Source organism: Sciurus vulgaris, assembly GCF_902686455.1.
Source record: "Sciurus vulgaris genome assembly, chromosome: 3".
NCBI classification, from domain to species: Eukaryota; Metazoa; Chordata; class Mammalia; order Rodentia; family Sciuridae; genus Sciurus; species Sciurus vulgaris.
In genome coordinates this window covers 592,941-599,435 of record NC_136463.1, presented here as the reverse complement: position 1 = coordinate 599,435, position 6,495 = coordinate 592,941, and positions in this window count along the sequence as shown.

Below are 6,495 nucleotides of genomic sequence, written 5' to 3'. Positions count from 1 at the left end.
AAAAGGAGGACGTGTAAAGATTACGAATACATATCCATATTTTTGCTATGGATAGTGCTTTATCACAGGGTTTCTTGCCATTGAGGGGGTTAAAGTGTGCTCACTTGGCATGTTGACCACTTAAGTTAAAGGCACCTGAAGCGCAAAAAATCCAGAAGCCATCTGTCCCTCTGTCTGGCTGTTTCTTTTTTTGTTGTTTTACGGCACAGGGGATGGACTCAAGGGGCGCCTTACCACTGAGTTACATCCTCAGGCCCACCCCCCCTTTTTTTTTTGACAGAGTTGTGCTAAATTTTCTTTGAGTTTAGGATTCTCCTGCCTCAGCCTTTTGAGTGGCTGGGATTATAGGAGTAGGCCATTGTGCCAGGCTCCCTACTGTTTGAAAAACAGGAGACTGAAACCTCCTATCAAAGACTTCTCCCTGCACTAGGAAGAAAAAAGCACTTGTCCTTAGTCTCAAGGAGAAGGGGAGAGGTGTTGTGTGGTGCAATTTAAGAACAGACCGATCACCACTGAGAAGTCCAGATTGAGAGTCTGATTAGCCCGCCAGCTGACTGCCTCACACAATGCCCCAAAATGGCTACTGGGAGAACAGCCCCAACCATAGGATTGCAGGGGTTTTTATACCATAAGTAAAGCACATCGATACATTAATCTTAAGTGGCTGTTACTATGATTCAAAACTACAACTAATATCATGAGATCTAAAATCATAAGCAGAAGGGGAAGTGGGTCAAAATGACCTTAGTTGGGTACAAGTTAAAAAATGGTTACTAATATCTAGACAGTCGGTCTCTGACAGGGTACATTGTCCAAGAAAAATAGGAACCAAAAAGAGAACAATTTTACATTATATAAGTATCGCCTTTTTGTGTTGCCAAACATGCTATACTAAGCGACCCGGGTACAGAGGACTAGGTCTCCCCAATTTCTGCCTCTCTGATTTAACGTTCTTCTTCCAACCCAGTGTGTGAGTGACTGCCCTCCACCTGCTGCCTCGAGGCCTCATTTCTTCATGAGGCTCCTGTGCCATTAGAACTTGTAAATGCAATTGTATTTTTTTCTCAAGCTAATCTGTTTTATGTCAATTTAATTCTCAGACCAGCTGGGTCCCTAAGAGGAAGGAGGTGGAGTGGGATGTTTCCACCCCTACACCATACTAAGATAATGCTTTCCCCTTGTTCACAATGCTCAAAAAGCTAGGAACAGCAGGCACAGTGGCACACCCTATAATCCCAGTGTCTCCGAAGGCTGAGGCAGGAGAATCAAAGCCAGCCTCAGCAAAAGTGAGGCACTAAGCAACTCAATGAGACCCTGTCTCTAAATAAAATACAAAATAGGGCTGGGAACATGGCTCAGTAGCCAAGTGCCCCTGAGTACCCACCCCTACAAAAAAAGGAGAGAATAACAGAGATGATTCAAATGGAAACCCACCCAGTAAGTTAGGTTCATTAACTGTATAGTGAGTTCCAAAATTCATAAAATCTAGCTGCTCAGGATGAAAGCAGACCTCTGTAGAAGATGAAGTCTATATAGGCTGGGCAGACCTTTCCACAAGAGTTCAGGGTAAAGCTGGCTGTTTCCAAAAGCCCAGACTTTGTCCCTAATGCCAACCCAATAATAAGGACACAGTTTTGAGAAAAAGAAAAAGTTCTATTGCTTTGCTAGCAAAGGAGAAAGGGAACTCCTGTCCCAGAGGCTGTGATTCTACCCATCAGGGGAAGCAGGTGCTTTTTAAAGAGGTGATTGAAAGGCTACATTCCACATTTTTTTCTGTATGGAATTGTAATTCACTTGTTAATTTGGGAGATAGTCATTTCTGAGCTCTTCTGGTGCCATCCCCAAGTTGAATTACTTGGTTCCTGTCATGGGTGTGTGCTGGAGGACTCTGCCTAGGATGGAGAAGAAAGGTAATCCTTTTTCCTGAGATTAGGAAGGGGAGAGGTTAGGGAGGAGGAGGAGGAAGAGAGCGGGGAGAGAGGAGAGAGAAGAGAAAAAACATGTCCCTTAAAAAAATAAATTGCAGTGGCACAGCAGCAAGGGCTGTATTCAAAGCATAAAGTGGACCCTGTTACATGACCAGGAAGGGCACAGCCCCTGCTGGAGGACAGGGCTTCAGAGTTCCTAGGTCTTCCCAGCCTGAGTCTTGAGGATATGCATGTCGGGGTCCAGACATTCAGGATCTGAACTGAGGCCATAATGTCCAAGGGAACAGGGAATGCGCTCCCAGTTCTTATTACAGCAAAACATATTTATGAGCAAACCTGAGCTTATTCCATTTCAAAGCTGCTAACAAACAGTAGAGCTAGTGCTGTTCCTGGGAGGCTTGCATGTGCTTAATTAATGTGGTACAACACACACTTATCATGTGAAAGGAAAGATATATGTAGAGATCCAAGATGGTGGACTAGAGGGAGGCTGTGTTCCTTGTCGCTCCATAACTCCGGTTTCAAGCAGAGGATATCTGTTTCTTGGAGAGGCAGTTTTTGCAGCTTATCGATCCCCTGCTGTTTACCCCATTTGTCTACTGTGATCACTTGCAGTCTGCCATCATATTGACTACTTTTTGAATGCAGATTGCTCACTGCCTGGTGCCTACCATATGCCATTTGCCTGCCTTTTGCCTGTCCATTGCCTTTCACCTACCCATCATCCACCACCAGAGGTTTACCTCCTGATTGCCCAACAGCAGTCAGCAGACTGACCACAGACCACCAGTGGAGCACCAGCTGCCGGCTATTGCCTGGAAGTTCACTGTCGCAGTACCTGCAGGTTTGGTTACATGTGGCTGCCGCCATTTTGAGACAACAGCCAGGACTTGTACGACCCCTGGCCGGACTGACTGAGCCCCGTCTTCAGGACCCCTCAGCCCGACCGACCACTCTCTGCCTCTGGGGCCCTCATATTGACTCCTTCCCGCCACCAGGACCCCTAGACAGACTGACTGCACCCCACCTCCAGGATCCCGCAACCAGACTGACAACACCCCACCTCCAGGACACCTGCCCAACCAAATGCACCCCGCCTCCAGGACCTCCAGCTGACCACACCCACACCCCCGAGTTGCAGCTCCCCATTTGCCAACACATTTGGAAGCCAGAGCGGCCATCTTGGATAATCCTGGAAGCCATAGCTCCCATCTTTAGGTGGGGCAAACCCCATCCTGAGCACCTGCTGGAGACTGGAAGCTCATTGTCAGGTACCTCTCATGCATCAGGCTACTGAGGATGGGGAGGTTTGAATACTATATGACTGTTATAGTGTAGAGGTTCTTTTTTCTTCTTATTGAAAAATTTTAAGTTTTTCTTTACTTTTCTCTTTTCCTTTTGTTTACCTGTTCCCTCAGAGCCTCTTTCTCCCTTTTCCCATGCTAACAACCAACTTGTTTTGATTACACTCTCACTCTTTCTATGATCTATAACTTCTGTATATACTTTTCTTATCCCATTAAGGGCTACATCCTCTACCCCTCCACATCCTCTTTGTCCTCCATTAGAAACTGCAGACCTTATTGCAAATCTGTTTGTTATACTGAAGATAATAATTGAACTCATTCTGTTTATTATGACAATATTGTTAACGTCCTCATAGGGGCTATTTGGTTTCGGGTTGCATATTGTCTGAACTGGGCACTGATAATATTGATCTCCCCTTAAAGAAAAAGTTTAGGAAACCTATAAGGTCACTATAAGCCTATAGGGAGGAACTGCAGTGCTCCAGATCTGCACTGCTAGAGGGGAAGATACATGAACAATGTGAAAAAAACAAGGGAAGAAAATGATCCAAACAAATCTAGATTTTATATTAATAGAATCCAATGACAGTATGTTAGAAGAAATGTCAGAAAAGGACTTCAGATTATACATGATTAAGATGATTCACAAAGCAAAGGATGAGATAAGAGAGCAAATGCAGGCAATTAATGATAATACCAATAAACTGAAAGAGCAAGTGCAGGGAGCAAAAGATCATTTCAACAAAGAGATAGAGATTCTCAAAAAAAAAACAAAAAAAAAAAACAAAAAAAAACCGGAAATCCTTGAAATGAAGGAAACAATAAACCAAATAAAAAACTCAATGGAAAGCATCATCAACAGAGTAGACCACGTGGAAGACAGAACCTCAGACAATGAAGACAAAATATTTAATCTTGAAAATAAAGTTGCTCAAACAGAGAAGATGGTAAGAAATCAGGAACAGAATCTCCAAGAACTATGGGACATCATGAAAAGACCAAATTTAAGAATTATTGGGACTGAGGACGGCACAGAGAAACAAAGCAAAGGAGTGAACAGCCTATTCAATGAAATAATATCAGAAAATTTCCCAAACCTGAAGAATGAAATGGAAAATCAAATACAAGAGGCGTACAGAACACCAAATGCACAGAATCACAACAGATCCACACCAAGGCACATTATAATGAAAATGCCTAACATACAAAATAAAGACAGGATCTTAAGGCTGCGAGAGAAAAGCATCAGATTACATATAGGGGGAGACCAATATGGATAGCAGCTGACTTCTCAACCCAGACTCCAAAAGCTAGAAGGGCCTGGAACAACATATTTCAAGCTCTGAAAGAACATGGCTGCCAACCAAGAATCTTATATCCAGCAAAACTAACCTTCAGATTTGATGATGAAATAAAATCCTTCCATGATAAACAAAAGTTGAAAGAATTTGCAAATAGAAAGCCTGCACTACAGAATGTTCTCAACAAAATATCCCATGAGGAGGAAATGAAAAACAACAATGTAGGTCAGCAAAGGGAGGAACTACCTTAGAGAAAAACCACTCAAAGGAGAAACCAAGCCAACTTAAAAACCAAAAATAAGCCAAATGACTGGGAACACAAATCATATCTCAATAATAACCCTGAACGTTAATGGCCTAAACTCATCAATCAAAAGACACAGACTGGCAGAATGGATTAAAAAGAAAGACCCAACAATATGCTGCCTGCAAGAGACTCATCTCATATAAAAAGACATCCACAGACTGAAGGTGAAAGGATGAGAAAAAACCTACCATGCACACAGACTCAGTAAAAAAGTGGGGGTTTCCATCCTTATTTCAGATAAAGTGGACTTCAAGCCAAAGTTAGAAAGAATAAAGAAGGACATTTCATACTGCTTAAGAGAACCATAAATCAGAAAGACATAATGATCGTAAATGTTTATGCCCCAAACAATGGTGCATCCATGTATATTAAACAAATCCTTCTCGATTTCAAGAATCACATAGACCACAACACAATAATTCTGGGTGACTTTAACACACCACTGTCACCACTGGATAGCTCTTCCAAACAAAAACTAAACAAAGAAACCATAGAACTCAACAACACAATCAATAAATTAGACTTAATAGACAGATACAGAATATTCCATCCATCAACGAGCGAAATCACTTTCTTCTCAGTAGCACATGAAACCTTCTCAAAACTAGACCATATGTTATGCCACAAAGCAGCCCTTAGGAAATGCAAAAAAATGGAGATACTGTCTTGTATTCTATCAGATCATAATGGAATGAAATTAGAAATCAATGACAAAATAAAAAACAAATCACTCCAACACCTGGAGACTAAATAATATGCTATTGAATGAAACATAGATAACAGAAAACATCAGAGGAGATAAAAAAATTTCTTAGAGGTCAATGAGAATAATGATACAACATACCAAAATCTCTGGGACACTATGAAAGCAGTACTAAGAGGGAAATTCATTGCATGGAGCGCATTCAAGAAAAGAATAAAACGTCAAAAACTAAATGACCTAACATTATAGCTCAAAGTTCTAGAAAAAACAGAACAACACCAAAAGTAGCAGAAGACAGGAAATAATTAAAATCAGAACTGAAATCAATGAAATTGAAACAATTCAAAAAATTGACAAAACAAAAAGTTGGCTCTTTGAAAAAGTAAACAAACCCTTAGCCACACTAACAAAGAGAAGGAGAGAGACAACTCAAATTACTAAAATTCGTGATGAAAAAGGAAATAACACGACAGACACCACTGAAATACATAACATAATGAGAAGCTACTTTGAAAATCTATATTCCAACAAAATAGAAAATACCAAAGACACTGACAAATTTCTACAGACATATAATCCTCCCAAATTGAACCAGGAGGACATAAACAATTTAAACAGATCAATATCAAGCAAGGAAATAGAAGAAGTCATCAAAAGCCTACCAACCAAGAAAAGCCCAAGACCAGATGGATTCTTAGCCGAGTTCTACAAGACCTTCAAAGAAGAACTCATTCCAATACTTCTCAAAGTATTCCACGAAATAGAAAAGGAGAGTACCCTACAAAACTCATTCTATGAAGCTAATATCACCCTCATACCCAAACCAGGCAAAGACACCTCAAGGACAGAAAATTTTAGACAAATATCCTTGATGAATATAGATGCAAAGATCCTTAACAAAATATTGGCAAACCGTACCCAAAAACATATTAAGAAAATTGTGGCTCTT